The following is an 18543-nucleotide window of genomic DNA, read 5'->3' on the forward strand; positions in this document are numbered from 1 at the left end:
CCCTCCAAGGGCAAATGCTCAGCTATGGCATCGATGCATCCAACACAGTTGGCAGTAAACATCATGAGCAGAAAATGTGACACAGAAGTGACTTTTTGGCTCAATGAAATGCCAATTAGCTCAGTCAGCAGAGAGAATTCAGACACACATGCAGAGGTCTGATATCTTCCATCCAGTAGAGACCTACAGATGCAAGTATAAGTCAAAACATTGCAATTACATGGTGGCTTGGGCACAACAGTGAATTCCAAATATTTCTGCATCACTTCAGGATACAGCTTCTTTAATAGTTTGCCACTATCCTGGTTTTTGGCAACGGATCTTTTTACTGCTTTATGTCTGTAACTCATGTTCTGAGAGCTATAATGCATCCCACGCATTTACCCTAAAAGCAGCAGATGAAATCACAGAAATTGAGTTGTATCTCTCATACCAGAAAATATATTTGGATTGTACTTCAACACAAGATCACTGGACTAAACAATCTCTTTACATATGTTAGCATGAGCAAAAGACAAAGGAAAGAAACAAAACTTTGATCAGATGTTATATCATGCAGGACTCTGGGTGACCTTTGGTTTTGAACTACTGTTTTCATCTCTCTCCCCACCACCACTCTCACTGGAATCTGTGTCAAATATACCAGATTGGCATTCCAAGATGCCAGTGGGATTTCAGTTATCTGAAATCCGTCATTTTTTTCAATTCAAAGGCAGAATGTCTGAGCTTAGCACAGGAAAAAAATAAATTACTCAGGATACTTGTTATAAAGAAAACCACCAGCACAGGCCATATCATTTTATTTCCTGGCACAGTCACTGCTCTTCAGTATAATACAGGACACCCAACTCTAAACACTTAGTCTGCAGATCATCACAGTGGTGCTGGCTCAGGATTCTATAGTTGTCATTATCTCCTTGCACTTTGCAAGCTTGAGAAACTTCTGTAACAGCAATTCCCAAGTTGTGGTCTACAGGGAGCTGCCTTGCTCTCCTCCTCATTTCCACAGAAGCCCTTGGAAAGAATGTGCACCAGCTTAGCTCTTGCAACAAAATAAAGTGAGATCAGCCAGCTGGAAGCTTCGTCTGGAGATTAAACAAGGAATGAAAGTAAATCAAATCAACTTAGGACTGAAGCTGCCAGCCATAAATAAGTCTTCAAGTGGAAGGAGAAATAAACCAACTGGCCAATCATCAGGCAAAGAACAGAGAGAATAAAGTGAAATAAATGGAGGACAAACACAATTTAATTTCTCACTTCAAAGGTCTGACTGTACTGAAATAAAACTATGACCCTCCAGAATTGCTGCAGGCATGTTCACAATGAAAGGGAAGATGGTGTCCACGTGGCATTTAAGAATGGCTCACCTGAAAATCACTGAACTGAGTTTCACAACAAAGGTTGAAGAAAAGAGGAAAGTAAAGATACAGGGATCATGGGAATGAGACAAAACACAACATGGATTTAGCAACTGTAGATCATACCAGACTAATGCAGTATCTTTTTCCTAAGGTAATTGATTATCTAAGGAAGTGCAGCAGAAAAATATATCAGACTTAATGGAGCAAAACTTCGAGGGATCATTTAATAAAATGCCATATCAGAAATATTTTATTACTAATGGTAGCAAAGGTAGAAATTAGACTGACGAGGAGCTGCCTAAAAAGCTTGATTTGTGTTCACAAAAGCTCCAGTTTCATATTTTCATTACATTCACAGAATGAGAACTGAAACAACAGAACCTGATCATGACAAAAAGTTATAAAGTTTCATTAGTAAGCAAACTGGGGTATTATAGAGGAAGAAATTGGAAACTTGTGACCAGAATGACAGGATGTAATGTGTCTTGAATTTGTTATTTATTAAATCCTCCATGGGCTTTCATACAAACAACTTTCAAGCAGTAGATTGAAATGGATGAAAAATTATTGGGACAGATTTTCTTTTTCAGGTTCCTGGCAGCCCCCATGAATTAGAAAAAAAACCCACCTTCCTAAGTTTTAGTTTAAATCTTGTGATGCAACAAGGAAAATGTTTGCTCTGCACTACAGAACTAAATTCCAACAGGTATGTATTGCTTCTGCAAATGCTGCACTTGTGTCCCAAAGTATGGGGAACTGCCTTGAAAATGAAGTTAGCATGAGTTGAAACCAATTCACAAAACAGTTTAGGCAACAGACCCAACAAGGCTTCAAGCCTTGAGGTACAACTGCGAAATCCAAGATGCCATGAAGTCTGCCTGCAGTGGAAAGACTTTTGAAATATGGGGGAGGTGACAGTGAATGCAACCAGAGACAACTCCAAGCACTGTAGGGTAATGAAAGGTAGGTCTTATTTTCTTTTAGACATTTCTTTTACATGTGTGTGGAGTCATCACAGAAATTCTCAGAAGAAATCACACCACCCACACAGGACTTCCATTTTTTACAGAAACAGAAAAGCCGTGATATCTTTCATGATTTTGAATGTCAATCCAGAAAGATTTTCTTTAGTCTAGCAACAAGATTAAAAATAACCATTCCAATATTAAATTTCAACTTGATTTTCAACATAAAAAACTTATATTTTAAATCTGAGATATTGTTGCACAGAACTGATAAACAACTATTTCCTATCACCAACGAAAAGTTAAAGATGAGAAAATGTTCTATAAAACTGTTCCTCAAAATACTGTGCTTGAAGGAAAGAAGAAAACCAATCTCCATATGGCCTCGTTCTCCTCTGTGAATCTGAGTTTAGACTCTGTTTCCTGCATTGCATCTGTCATTCCTCTGACTGAGCTTTCATGTGCATCACAGGAAGTCCAGGAAATCACATACTACAGAAAACTAAGTGTACTGGTTCACAGAGGTGACTGGAATGTGTAATATTTAAATTAATATTTGCAGGAGAAACCATACTGAAAATACAAACCTAAATTTAGGGGACTATCTGGAGATCTTTGACAAAAAAACCAGGAGTGTGCTTAGAAGGTGGATCCTCTGATCAATCAGAACAATTTCCTGGCTGTTGATGGCAAATTTTTGAGGAAGAAGCCTTGTTAATTCTGGTTTCAGGCACCTTTTATGAATATTTTCTCTGCGGGGTATTCTGCAAAAAGAAGACTTGACATTATTGTGGTTTAACTCAGCAGGCAACCAAACATCCCCCAGCCACTCGCTCATTTCCCTGCAGCAGGATGGGGGAGAGAATCACACAAAAAAGGGAAAACTCATGGTTTGAGATAAAGCCAGTGTAACAGGACAGAAAAGGAAGGGAAAATAAGAATAATAATAGTGATAAAAGAATATACAAAACAAGTCCTGCACAATGCAGTTGCTCACCACTGACTGAATGATGCCCAGGTGGTCCCTTAGCAGCAACACTGTTCTCCCCATAAATCCAAAACACAGCACTGACCAGCTACTAGGAAGAAAATTAACTATATCTCAGCTGAAAGCAGGACATATATATGGTGTTTAGGGCCTTGATTCTATAAATACTTCTGCACAAAAACAGTTTTATGTATACAGATGGCAGCCTCTTCTTGAATGGGATGTTCACTTGTATGAGGTTTCTCACTTAGGTCTTTGATATTGTAACTAAAACTACAATGGAACCTGGAGGAATTACATGTATTTAACAATTATTCATGTATTTAACAATTATTCAGCATGCTATCTTTTTTCCCTCAAAGAATTATTCGTTCACATCACGATCTGTGAAGAATTCTTTGAAATACGTGTTTTGTTGAACTCACGTCTGCTTCTTGATTCTTCCCTCACCATCTGCTCTATTTCCTGCTACTCATTTTCACTATGGGATTGGCCATCCAAGCCACTGTTATTTTTTTCTATTTAATTGAATGATTAGACTTCTAAATCAAGAAAAAAATGAGATATTTCAAGATGGGTTTGTACTGTTTCTAAATGGAATGCAGGGACATGCATATTTGGAAGGCACAACCTAAAAACTGATAATAATAATAATTTTATTTAAAGAATTTTTTCCAGAAAATTAATTTGAAGACATCACACAATTGTTTCTCTCTTTAGGGTTTAGTTTTAATTTTTTAAAATGTATTTCCCAAAAATACTAATAAACCAAAGCTCTGTCCACTACATGAAGGTTTCTGAAAATAGCTCTAGTTCAGAGAACATTTTCCTAAATAATAGCTTGAATGCACACATATGAACTGACAAAACTTTGGCTTGAATATTTTTGCACATTCATCCTTTGCTCTTTTGTTTCACTTCATTTATTTCAAAAACTGCATGACTTTATAAGGATATATTCAGCTCTGTGAACAAATTGTGATCTCCAGAGAAAGCGCAGAAAAGGGAAAAGGCTTCTCCCTTCCTTTCCTAGACACTGTGAGCCTCAAAACATTCACACTGACCTCTTGTCATATGAGTTGTATGGCCAAAGTGCAGTTGCTTGGAGAAACACAGTGGTGAATTGTAAAGATCCACGAAAATAGGCAAGTGCAAAGGGATAAAAATATGATAGAAAAATATTTTCCAGCTAATGTCTATGGAAATGTAGGCAATGATCCTTCAACCAAGGGACAGAAGGAAGGTTGTAGGATTCCATTGCATTTAGTAACACGAGCTCACTGAATAAATTGAAGTGACTGGTGTGTTTGAGACAGGACATGAAGTAGTTGTAGAGAATTACCTGTTTATTTTTGCTTAAGATGTTCAGACAAATGATAATATTTTAAACTCTTAGCGAATTCCTAGTGGCACTACAAACAGCCATCACTGCATTCCGGAATCTCCGCTGAAGGATCGCACAAAGAATCCTTTGCTGAGAAGACAGGGGAGAAAAATGGTCTGTAGAGAATTCTGTCTCATTTGCTTCAAATATTCTGCCTGCAATTCTCCATCTCTGGAAGACAAAGGAGAAGGAATCTTCTCCCTGATGCTAGTGTGAATTTAGCTTGTGTCTTTGTGTCTCCATGGAGACAATGTAAACACATCTGTTTTCTCTTTGTGCTTGAGATGGAAGCATTCTACACAGCATTCATCATTGCAGGGAATGAAAACATTATCTCGGGGCAGAAACGGGGGGAATTCCTTACCACGGTGGAAAAGGAAATCTGGTTTAGTTCGTTTCCATCCATGATTGGTGTCATCAGAAGAAAAGAGTTTAAAGTCATACCTTAAAGCTCAGGGTTTGTGACTCTTAATAATTGAATGTAAGGGTTAATAAAATGATGGATATCAATCTCAAGTTACAAGAGGAGAAAAAGAAATATAAATGCAGGGTATTCATGGCCATCAGGTGAAATGCAACATTCCATAATTCTGAAATGTCAATAGGATATTATAATGCTGCTACAGCTGTTACGCATTCTTGCCCTTCATGTAGCCTCTACCAATGAGTAATTCCCAAGACCCAACAACAAAACTACATTATCTGTAACTTTATTTTACATTTCCCCCAACATCTATGCATTGCCAGTTAATGAAAGAGGAAAACACACTACACTGCAGTGGTGTCAGATATTTGTTCCTCTCGTTAAAGACGTTTCAACTCCAGAACTGGCCAAGGAAAGCAGAAGTTTAAACAGCATTCATTGTTTCAAGAGCTGAATGTCCATTCAGAGCCTGAAGCATGTTAAGCTGGTTTTTACCAGTCCTAAGAATGTCCCACGTTCTCATTGTTACTCCATTAACATAACGGAACACACCACTTGCAAACTCACTGTCTGCAAAAGGAAGAAATATGAAAGCAAGGTTTCCTACCAGAATTTTAGTGTTTTTCACAAAACCAAACCATTAATTTTAGAAAATCCACATTTATGACAACACGCAACCTTCAATATGCATTCCTCATATTCCAGCATTTTTATTCATCATTCCTGCTTGTGAAATCTTTAGCCTGCAATATGAAATAGTCCCATGATGCAATAACCAGTTTTTGGCTGCGGCTACAAGCCTAGAAATAAGTTCTTTCTGTAAAGTACCTTCTCTTAAATAGAAGTGGTTACTCTTCCCCACACAAACTTCTCACAAGAGTAAAGAAACAGAAACGTTTTAAAGATCTATTGGAAACTGCAAATACCAAACTTTTTTGTTATGGACTAGCAAAGTACTAGTAGTTTGCTTTAAAAAAAAACCAAAAACAAATTTAAGGCATATTCTTTATAGGAGAAAAGTACTAAGACTATTAAGAATATGGAAAGCAACTCATTTGTATATTTAATAGCTTATCGTTCTTTTCTTAGTATCCTCCTTTGAAAAAAACCCTTGTAGGTATGTAAAATTTATTTCCAAAATCTAATCAAAATCCAGTGGAAATGAAATAAAGTCTTCCATTAACTTAGATGGATACTAACTCAGACTCTGAACCATGAGCACAAATACCTGCAAACCAAGTAATTACATATTTGTTGTACTGCATTTTAGCCTTTGAACACCGATAATCTGCTAAACATGGACTACTACAGTTCTTCTTTCCTCAGAATTGTCTTCTACTGTGTTAACTTCATAATGTTTGTTCTCCCCTTTGTGACAGTGTTTATGAAATGATATATTGTGATTTATATCAAGTTCCATTTCCTCTTAAGCTTGTTACGAGCTTCATTCACTGAAGCATAGCTAGCTCCCTAAAAATAAACACATGTTTACTTTTGAGATGTCACCTTTAAGAATTTAAAATCATCTGACAGAAAAGAAAAGAAGTGGCTGCAGATAAGAGCTCAAAATTAGGTTTTGTCTCTTTTAATCTCAGTAATTCAAATTATCCAGAAACTCACATGAGATGGGGGTCTGGGCACAACAGACATTTGACCTTCATGCACAACTAACACTGAACAGATTGGCACTCCTGGGAAGGTTTATGCCTTCCTGGCAAAGGAACTACCAATATCATGAGGAAGAATTAATCACATGAAATAAATGAAGATTAAGCATAAACTTTTAGATATTAACAAAAATAGTGTCTGCAAAACACCAGGCTAAGTTTAAAACAGATGGCTTGGAACCATTGTAGTGACAGGCACAGGTGCCCTTACATTCACAAAGAATCATCCTTTTATTTGTTTTTGGTTCCAGCATAAATCCTTCTCTACCTGTGCCCTACCCATAAACCAGACTCACCTAAGCCTTATTTTCTTTCACAAGTCACTGGCAGAACACAGTCCCTGACTTCCTACTCTGAGGATAAAACTATTCCTGTCATGCCAATGTATGTCTCTAATGAACAGCACCTTACATGCCAGTTTTATGCAAAATCTGTTCCAATTCACACAAAAGGGACTTTGAATCAAGTCTTTGAACTCTAATCCCAGCATGGAATTGATGTGGGTGCAGAATAAATATCTTATATCCAGCAGTAGGCAACAAGAAACTCAAACGTCTAAAATTAGACAGTGTTGAGGTTAATGAGGAGAACCCCTTCTGTTCAGAAGAAAGAGAAAGGAGTATCAGATTTGTTGTTTGCTAGTTTTCTGAAATTCAGGCAGGTTTCTAAAACTGAGCTATTGTTTCAATTTTCTTTCTATTTCTTTAAGAGAAGAATTTTACATCGTATCACAAAGGTTTTGAAACAAACTTCTCTGAGCAACACAAGTCTGAATAGCATCCAGCTTCTGTCTAATTAGCTCAATGAAAAGCTAAAAGGTGAAATTGTGGTAGTCCAAACTTAACTTTTATTGTCTTCTAGGACAAGAAAAAGTACTTTCTGAAGAATTCATGTTTTTGTTTCACTGTTAAACCTATCCATTTAAATATTTCTTATTTATTAGCCACACTCCCACAGGATTTATCCCACCAAATTTCAGAAATGGCAAGTAGGTTGTAGCTTTCCAGCAGCACCGTAGCTCTGGCTCCTGCTGTTTCTTGGCCCTTCAGCTGGGCTGTTGTCCATGTCACCCTCACATTACACCCCCTGACTCCTCTGAGGGATGTCATCTGTTTCCCTGGTGAGTCCTGTTACCTCAGGAGCTCCTGGCTCCTCTCTGTAAGACTTCCAGTGTGCTGCAGTGTAGTCAGCACATCTCAGAGCCATGGATTAATACACTGGGCCCATCTATTTCTTCCAAGGTTTCTGCCTGCAACTGGAAGGAAAACATAACCTGTGCTCCAGATTCCCTCACCTGTCCCAAGGCCCTGAAGCCTCTTTTGATCACCTCTGGACTGTGCATTGTGGTTTCATCACCACCCACAAGGAAGAGCAGGGACAGGCAGTAATCCAAGGGCTACCAGGTCACGAAGTTTCCTGGTGATGTCCCTAACCTGGGCCAAGGGAAGCAGCAGCATCCCCTGGGAGGGTCTGGCATTTGGACCCTCTGTTCCCCTCACAAGGGAGTTGCCTGCAAGTGTAACCCATCTTTTCACTTTCTGGAGGTGGTTGTGACACAGGGTATGGTCTTTCTGCCCATGGCAACACCTCTGGCATAGGTGGGTCATCACCCCATCGAGCATTGACTGGCCCGGTACATTCAGATCCTCTAATCCCTTGTACTGAGGCATCTGGGCAGGTGAGGTGGGCAAGGAGGGAGTGTTACTCCATTCACTCATTTCCCTTAAGCTGCTGTTTTCTGCCTGGCAGGGTAAGGACACACAACTCCTTCGATCTTACTGTTTTTCCTGGTGCCTGTTCCTATCTCAGGTAGGGCAGAGCATGGTTCCTCCAGTCTCTCTCTTTCTCAGACTCCCCAGTGCTCCTTAACCTTTCGAGTTCCTCCCACAGCTCTGCTCCTCATTTGGGCTGAGCACAACACCCACCTCGTCACCCCTCACACAGCTCTTCTCACCATGCCGATGAAGACTCTGACACGTCCTTTGTCTGCCTCTCCTGGGAGCTCTGCCAGGGCTGCTACAATTGTCCTGGTCGGTGCAGGGGACACGTCTCTGCTGAGGGGACACCACAGCCCAGAAGGTCAGTGTGGAGGACACGGACACGGCTCTGCTGAGGGGACACCACAGCCCAGAAGGTCAGTGTGGAGGACACGGACACGGCTCTGTGCTGGGTCCCCACAGCCCGTTTCGTTCCCTCAGGGTGCTGGTGCCCCTGAGCCCTCACGAGAGCCGCCGCCCTGAGGGGACTGACGAGCTTGGGCCTCACCTTCCCTGTCAAACATCTTTCAGTACTTTATTTATTTATTTATTATCGGCTACCTCGCCCTAAGAACGCCCAGCAGGAAGAGGTGTTAGCATTCATGTCGCGATTCAAGCTGTTTAATTGCCAGCTAGATACAGATGCAGCCTGAATCGTGTTCTCTGGAAGGACAGCTCAGATGATTAAACCCGGAGCCGTTTCACAGTCATTTCACAGCTCCCTCGGCTAGGCCGCAATTTTTTATGCCTTTCAGAGTACTTGGAGAAGGAATTTAATGACATTGCCATACTTAGAGTGAAAAGGGCACGGTAATTAGTTCAAAGCATGAAAGGAATTGGATTTTATAATGTCAAATTTTTGACTGCATAGTGCATAATGTATAAAAAAAAGGAAATTATAACTCTGTTTGACGAAACCAAAAAACGATCCTTGGAGTTGATGTGAAAACTTCCCCTTGAGTTTTTGCAGAGCAAGACAGGAGTGAAAATGCCCGAGCTACAACACAAACGTGCCCTGTTGCCAAGCCCCAGGCCCTGGTTGAGGTGCCAGGGCAGAGGCCCCCCAGGCCATGAGGGCACAGCAGGGCTGGACACAGCCCAGCAAGGGCTCCTGTGGCACATCGGGGCCACTCTGCTGGTGAAGCACCAACACAGATCCCAGGGCAGAATGAATCCACTGTAGAAATACATACTGTGGAACCTTCCCTTGGGAAAAGTAAAGTCTTAGATTATACTAAATCTATGTTTGAATGACCAACATTACCCAGGGTCTAAGCAATCCAATGCAATATGCAATTACTATGAACAAATAACCAATTTTGGCCTTCTGTGTACATGATTGATTTAGATATTTAGTTGCATACGTAAACATATTTTACATACATTTATTGTGTAATAAAACCTCATTCATAATATAATTAACTAAGCACTTCAGAAGTAGGAGAATGATGCCCAGCTTTTATGCAGCAGTTATCTGAACCTCAGGCTTTCAGGAATGACATGTTAATGCCTTTAAGGGAAGAAAAGGTACAAGAGAAATCTAGAGTGGTGAACCAATTTTAGATTCTTTACTCGTAGAGTTCAGAGCTTTTTTTAAACCCCACCCAACAGTGCTAATATCTAAAACATTTTTTAGAGAGGCTCAAGAGTCTGTGTAAATAACTGTTTCCAACAGCTAAAAAAATAAAACTCCATGAGTACCAAGAACAAGCCAGGAAGGAGACATGTAATCACATAAAAAAAGAAGAGCTCTTACCACTAGGAAGTGTCAGTTAGAGCAAGCAACAGGGATAGCAAAACCAATCTACCAATTCTACAAGTCACCCTTTACTCCTTACATCATTCATCACCTCCATCATTCACATACAAAATAAGTAAAAGTAATAATAACTCTTCTGGTTCCTCATAGAATAATTTAATGGAACTAATTGTTGTTGTAAAGTTTGGTAGAATCTAAAAGAAACTTTATATAAAGCAAGATATTACTCCTGTTAGAGCACACACATAAAATCCATTACTGCTGCATCTTTTTTAGGTCATTTTGTTGGTCATGAATTCTCGTAATATTTGATGATCTGCATACTGTCTAAGGAGCTCTACTTCTTAATACGCATCAAGCTACTTTTTCAGATTCTCACAAATTTTAGTTTGTTTTGGGGTGAGTATTTTTTTTTAGAGGGGGAGGGGAGGGGAGAGGAGAACATAATGCATTTTGCAGTGACCTACCTTTCATACCCCTGCCATCTTCCTGTGAACAATGTTTTTGCAGCTGCTAACCTCCTCCACCCCTCTTTTTAAATGTCTTGAATTTCTTAAAGGAAATTGTGAAGTCCTAAGGATTTTGAGGTACACCAAAGCTCTTCCATGGACTCAGATACTGTTCACCTAATTTACGAGCTTTTGTCTCAATTATACATACAAACCAGGTAAGTGCAAATTCAACAGATTAACCGCTGAAGTATAAACCTGATTAACATCAACCACAATTAACTGCTAATGCAAGTTGAGCAACAGGCAATTTATAGAGAAAAGAGCCCCCCTTTCACTTCCATCAGAGAAGGAAGAATCAACATTCCACAACAGTCCTGCTTTTAAGAAACAGTTTTTATCACAGTCAAAGAAGCAGTAGGGAGTGAGGGGAGAAATGATGATCAGGCTAAACAATTATCTCAGAATTCAGGCTTCAGCCTGGAGCAGATGATGTCAGAACTGTGTGCCTGTATGGAAAATAAACTGAAGAATCAGATGGGTCTACTCACAGACAGAGAACCTTTCCAATGGGAGACCAGCTGCAACACACGTAATACAAGTCATGACTCTGCATCTGTGCTTCCTGCTGCTGGAGAATCTAACTGAAGATGGGAAACAAAAGAAGGACACTGACATACTACACAGATCCCTTTCTATCCAAATTGACACTGACCAAAACATGCTGTGGATCAATAGAGACTGCACTGTGCTAAGGAAAAATTAGTTTTCAGTGAGCTGATGTACAATGAACAGGACTGAGAAATGATGACCTTGTTCTGAGCGACAGCACTGGCTTGGGGGATCAGATGGTAAGAGGGCTACTGAAAAAAACACACAGACACGGGAATTCAGGCCTCAGAAAAGTTCTATGACAGGCTGACTAAGCATTCGTAAAGAATTAATCCCTTGGCTCCAGAGCAGTGCAGAAAATGCTCCTCTGCCCTGTAGAAATCTGGGATTTAACTTTCTTTTTAACTTCAAAAAGGAAAAAAGGAGAAGCAGACAGACAGACCAAAAGGACTCCAGAGTTGAAGGCTGGCCAGTTGGCAGCTCTTGAGCCACAGCAGTTTGCAAGACATTCACGTCTCATCCCCTTGCAGTGCTGACCAAGGGATGCAGCGAAGCCCTGCCGACAGAGGGACTGAGAAGAATTCAAATCACTCAGCAAGTAAGCCAAGTAAGTACTGAAACCAACCTGGAAACCAGAAGCAATATTAAAACAGAAAATGAGAAACCTTTGAGATCTTCTTTCTATAAATTCTCCTTTTGTCTCCAAATAATGTGATGCAAAATTCTGTGGCTCTGTTTTATACCTGAGTTCTGGTAGGTGGTCCTCAAGTCAGAAAAAGTCATCTGCCCCACAAAGATCTGTCACTTTAATTGAGGATATGGAAAAGCAATATTCAAACCTAGCAGAGAAAGAAACTGAACCTAAGGGCTCTTGCATGTTGGAGAACAGGTAGCGAGAAGCTTGCTCATCAGGCTAAAGGCTTATTGGGCTTTAGTCAAAGACAAATTGGATTTATCAGCAAAGTATTTATTCTAGATTAGAGATTAAATACGTAGGGCTGCAACAAGAAACTCTTCATCCATAAAAGTTGAAGGCTAGAAATGACGCAAGAATTCCCTTGTTTTGAATTTTGTTCCATCCCTTGAATTTGAAATCTGCAGTTTTCCTCAGTTTGCTAGGCCTTGCATGCTGCTTCTGTTTAGTATAGCTGGGTATTGAACCCTGTTGGGCCCCAGTGATTCATTACATTGAACATTTATGTATTATTACCCTCCTCACTTTTGATATGAAGAGCAACAGGTAAGAGCCAACATCTTGGCTTGTTTCCTAATACTGACACAGAAGGAATGTCCAAGCCTGCTGCTTGGAAACTTGAAACTGCAACCACAGGAACCAACCCAGCTTTGTGATTTCATCTGCAGTGCAAACACCTTGGATTATCCTCATCTCTTCAGAAACACTTGAAAGAGTGTGCTGACATAGTGCACATCGTAGGTAAACTGCAATTAAAAAAAGAGGCAGAAGGAACATGATATTAGGGTTGAAGAAGCAGGCAATGGGAAAATCAGGACTCAAAGGGCTGCTGTGGGGAGTTGGCTTTCGGGGAGCACAAGCAGGAGGGTGCCATGGAATAAACTGCCCACACATACACATTACACCTACTCTACTCCTGAACTGCAAGGACATTTTTCATATATGAAACAGGAAATGATGTATTTGGCTATTCCAGTGAAATGTCTGATTGTTCAGTTGAAAAGTAGCACACCTATAATAGGAACCATACCATTGCATGAACCAAGAATAGCATAAACAGTGAAGAAAAGATTTACTAATTCCAGTGACTAGTATTTCTGCTGTGTGCCCCAAGAGTTCCCAGGCAATGCAGAAATTTTGCTGAGGTGGAGGGTCTTCAAATTACTACTGATAGTACAACAAGCATGTGAAAAAAAAAGCCCTGATAAAGGTAATGATGTACCTTTGGTTCACAGATGGAAGCAATACAAAACCACCCCAGGACTAAGCCTTGCCAAGCTCTGAAGCACTGCTGCATTAAGAGGCAAATGCTAAAGGACTGGTATATGTCCTCAATGGAAATTGCAGAAAGAATGTATATATAACTTATATATATATATATATATAAAAACTGCTGAGAAATGTTCCTCTGTCAAATAATGGAAATATTTTAAGCGGAATCCTTTGGGGAGTGGTGTTCTAAACTTAATTAAAAATATATTTACTATTATCAGTTTGATTAATAAGATTCGAGGGTAGTTATAAAATCTGCTTGTGACACGCACTTTAGAGCTTCTGCAAACATTTCAGAGGACAAGGTGAGAATTCAAAATGATCTCGACAGGTTGGACAGTATGTAAACTCAACAAAGTTAAATTCAATAAAGGTAACTGTAAAATGCTCTACACTTAGGAAGGACAAAAGAAATGCACAAAAGCAAAATGGGGAGCAGTTCAGCAGAAAAACATCTAAAGCTTATGGTGAATTAATAACATGATGCTCAAATAGAAAAGACTAATCTCTTTCTGGGAGGCATTGCTTACAGGAATTATATGTAAGACACAGGTGCAATATATTGCACTCCTTTGAGAAATTAGGATTGTGTTTCCAGGTTGGGGAACCAGGTGAGACAAAAGTAGAAGAACTGGAGAGATTCTGAAAGAGCACGACTAGCAAGAGACACAAAACTGGCAGAGAAACTAAATATGGGACTGTCTAGAATGTCTTATAACACAGAGCATCCAGAGTTACATAAAAGGTGCCCCTGGAAAAGAGGTTTCACAATACAAATGAATCTTATTTAAGGACAGAGAATCAGGAGATCTTTATCCAGACTGGCAGAGCAATAGTCAGCCATGCATATAAAAGGTTACTAACTTTAACTTAACACAAAAACTAATTGAACTTCAGGAAAAGGCAGTCAGTGTTTTCCCTCATGAAAGTATAAAACTGTCCATAAAGAAGGAACAACTCCTACACTTTGTAAAGCCTCTTTAGTAAATACTGCAATATTTTCAGAGGGGAGGCAATTTAATAGAAGAGAATCATCATGGCTAGGCTTCGCGAACGAAGATTTGGGAAATAGAAGAGAATAAGGTACCCCTAATTGCTAATAATCAAAAAGAGTGGACCGTTCATATTTGAGATGATTCCAAGGTTTCTGTTATCCAAAACTTTCTGTCATGTTCTTTCCTTGTTGTAACCTAGAGAATGGCTTTGCCCCTCTTTCTGTGGTCAGCACGTCTTCAGTCTCAGTGAAATCAACCTCCAGCTTTTCCTTATGTTGGCTTTTGAACAGGCAAGGTAGAGAAGGAGCTGAAGGCTCTGTGGGCACTGGCACAGGGCTGCAGTTCCCCTCACAGAGAGAGTCCCTGCTGCAGAGCGACTGCGAGAGCAAGAACTGCAGCTCCTGAACCTCCTTGGTGAGCCTGCCTGGTTGTGAAGGAAACCTACAGACACAGGAGGATCCATCAAATCCTTTTAAATGAACGTGGAATGCCAGGCTTAGCTGAGTATACTGTTATGCCAGCAGGCTTCTTAAACCCAAAGATAATGTTTAAAATTCTGCAAGATTATATAAGCCAATATTCTGGCCACTTATGTTACCATCAATTGGTCAGTTTAATATTTTTTTTAAATCCTAGACAAACCAGTTTATTTTTACAAGCAAACCAGTTACATTAACTGGTGTTAGGCACTAAGTTATCTTTTTATTTCATTCCATTCCTGCTTTAACCATTTCAGGGACCTCATCAGGCGAAACAGAGCCCACTAAGTCACTGAAACTTCTCAGTTTGTAATGCTGACCAGCTCTGAAATCAAAGCTCTTTCTGGTTAGCCCAGACTTGGGGGAAAAGGGATTTGTGTATGCTGATGCACATTTTTTGAGAGCAGAAAAACAGGTTATTGCTGTTCCACTGCAAGTGGATTATTAATCTTCCTGTGAATTTACAATACTCAAACATTGGCCAAGGAAATATTGGAGATATTTATGAGCATATAATTCCAGAGAAAAACATGCTCTGTTTCATTGCTGGGATCCAGAACATATTCCTTCACAATGATTCAGCATTAGAAAGAAGTTCTTTGTATCTTCCTTTCTCCCTTTGACACATCAGCCCATTTCCATATTGTGTGTCTCATTATATGGTTTCTAATTTTCCACTGCCTTCTAGTGCACTGTTGACACTGAATGATGATACAACAAAAATATTACTTTCTTAGGATCATACTTGAGAGGCAGATGCTTCTTTGCTGCAAATCAGCACATCATCAACAATAAATTATCCTGCTACTATCTGTATTATAAGGGGGTAGGAAGAGGTGGAATTATTAAGAATCAATCAAAACCTCTGCTTGAGACCCTTATCCCCAATTCTCATTCTGTCCATTGGGAAAATAACCTACTAAAAGCTAAAGGGATTCTCTCAGGTGACAGGAATGGACTTCACTCTTTCAATTTTATCTTCTATAATAAAGATTTAAATTAACTTTGGAGTGTACAAATGTTATTCCTGTGATCCTCTGGGAGCAGCACACACAATATCCCCTGAAAACTGCACTCCCAGAATTCAAAATTTAATTCATAGCACAATGGCTCCTTCAGGACAAAATGCCAGACTCCTGAAAGCCTTAGCACTCTCTCTGCTCTGCTGCTGAAGGATTGCTATTCCTGGAAGATTTCAGCTCTGTAAGATAAGTGTTAATACATTCTTTCTGCAGGTCTCCGGGGCCTGAAGTTTGAATTTAATGTGAACTGAATAAAATCATTTGCTTTTAATCAGCATGGTCCATGAACTGTGGTTTGAGGCCAATATGTGACTCTAAGGTAAATGAGTTTAGCTCCAACTCCCTAATCCCCAGATAAGATCATAAAATCACCACACATCACTCAGCACTGTTTAGCAGAAAATGCCTGCCTCTCTAGTAATAACAAAACCCCTGAATTATAGTTGCTGGAGTCTCAAAGATGATGGTTCTTGCAGGTTCAGGTGAAGTACGTGATTCCGTGTGGGGAGGATGGAGTGCTGCCAACACAGCACAATAACCTCCATTTCACACTGATATTTGATTTCTGGAAATCTACTTAAAAAATAAACCATCCTCTTGCCCACTCTTTCTCTTTCAAACATCAAAATACACATTTTTTTATATGTAATAATTCTGAGTTAAAACTCATGCTCTGCCACAGGTAAAATTCCAGAATCAACGTGGGAGTAACTCCTGCTGTGGACTGTTGTAATAACAAATTTAGTTATGATTTATTCTGTTTATTCACATGCAAACGTGGAAACTCATATGCAGAGACAGTTGCTGAAACAATTAGTGTTTTCCATAAAATTCATAAAATCACATATGCTAAAGAAGGAAAAGACTCAAATCTGCAACAGCCAAGGTGTCCCTGTTCATATGAATTCACTGTTATTTCAAATATTGGTGCCACCTCTCTTGATTACTTGCCACTAATTTGACTAAATAGAAAATTTAGTGGCAAGAACTTCGATCAAGCAACTAAGGGCAAATCAACAGCAAGAATTTCGCTAAAGTAGACAAGTATATCTAAATTTCACCTCCCCAGCATGCAGAAATACTGCACATCTAGCAGCATAAATCCGGCATGGAGCAGAAACAACCAATGCAACGAACCCTCCTGTTTAACAGGTAGAAGCTCACCAAATGGAACACTTCTGTCAATCTAATGGAATAATCTTGCATGAGAAATAACCCTGAGAGAAAATGAGGAGGGAAAATACTCTGAACACTCAGTGCATGTTTGAGTAGTAAATGGGAACACATCCTATCTTGCCTTGTGGGACAGTTTGGATTTATATTCATAGGGATAAACAGACAATGCATGCTTGTTGACTAACAAGACAGGAAATAGCAGCAAAGGTACCATTAATTCTCTGCTGTTTTAAACGGGCCCCAAACAATAAAGGACAAAGCATTGAGCGTGTCAGGCTATTTGGCTGTGGAGAGGGCTGGGTGCTCAGTGATGCTGCTGCAGAGATAATTGGCACTGGTACACAGGCTGAAGGACCCAAAGCAATGGAATGAGAAACAGTGACAGAAAATGCCAAGTGGGAACCATGGACTGCTATTGTAATACCTAAAAATTAAAAACTGTCAAGTTAGAAAAAAAAAATATTTTAATTGCTCAAAGAAATGTGACCTCTGCTCTGATTTGGAAGAATTGAAATCTGCACATGGCCAGAAGTGGATATTTGGGCTCATACACAACAGGGATTCGAGGAGGCAGTTATGTACCTCAGAAATGCAGAAGCCTGTAAGGTGTTTTTCTTTGAGCTGATGAATTAGGTTTCAAGGATAGCATTTGGGTGTCAGGCACACAGAGCCATGGGCTTTGAAATCCAGATGTAACACACTTGACATGAAGATGTAGTTCTGTGACAGCCCGTTGCAAATATAAAACAAGCCTTCAGAACAGGAGACAAGGGAAAACATTGGGAACACTCAAGAACAACTATAAAATACTTTTCCCTGGAAAAGCATTTAACACATTATTATTGTGGATTTACAAGAAGAGTTTAAATTATTAGTAGGAATGATAATGCAGAGAAGTCATCGAAGAATTATGAAGGAAGCAGATTGATCCATGTGATCTTTTCTGCTTCTACCATTAATGATCTGAAGTAACATGATGTAACTGAAAGTTCTCTCTCTTGATTAGGGTTACAGGTTTATCTAATTAAAGAATCATAAAATCATTTAGGTTGGAAAAGAACTTTAGGATCATCAAGTTCAACCATTATAATATATTATAAATTATGAATGATTGTACCTCAGATGAAACATCACAAACAACGATCAGAGCTAAGATATGAAATATAAATGGCCTCCGTGGATGTCTTATTTGATTTGCATATTTTCAAATTAAAAAAATGTGAAAATATGCTCTGCTGGGATTTATTCCCAAGACTTCAAGATTAACCAGGTTGCCCTCTAAAGTCTTTGATATATTCCTGCCCATGAAAAAAAACCATTTTACTGAAAAAAAATACCCACAGATAAATTCTTCCAGAGCCATGTAGGAATCAGAAACTGTTGATCAATAAGTGGATGTGCCCTAAACACATCTTTAACTGAATTAAAATGGAACCCTCACACACCTTGCCAACCTCTATGTAAATGTCTCCTACAAAAACATGCAGCAGGCTATGAGCTGGCAGACAGGGCTGAATTGAATGTAATTTTTCTGGTGTG

The 18543-nt window shown here is 39.5% G+C and overlaps 1 long non-coding RNA gene across 1 annotated transcript; it reads left to right on the forward strand.

The window, feature by feature from the left end:
* The first annotated feature begins 8460 nt into the window (after positions 1-8460).
* LOC113974403 lies at positions 8461-13514 on the forward strand. Its single transcript, XR_003536542.1, has 3 exons — positions 8461-8923; positions 10865-10972; positions 11897-13514. It is a non-coding gene; the product is annotated as an uncharacterized LOC113974403 (long non-coding RNA).
* The last annotated feature ends 5029 nt before the right edge of the window (positions 13515-18543 follow it).

This window comes from Neopelma chrysocephalum, unplaced genomic scaffold (genome assembly GCF_003984885.1).
Source record: "Neopelma chrysocephalum unplaced genomic scaffold, ASM398488v2 Primary Assembly neopelma1_119, whole genome shotgun sequence".
Lineage (NCBI taxonomy): Eukaryota > Metazoa > Chordata > Aves > Passeriformes > Pipridae > Neopelma > Neopelma chrysocephalum.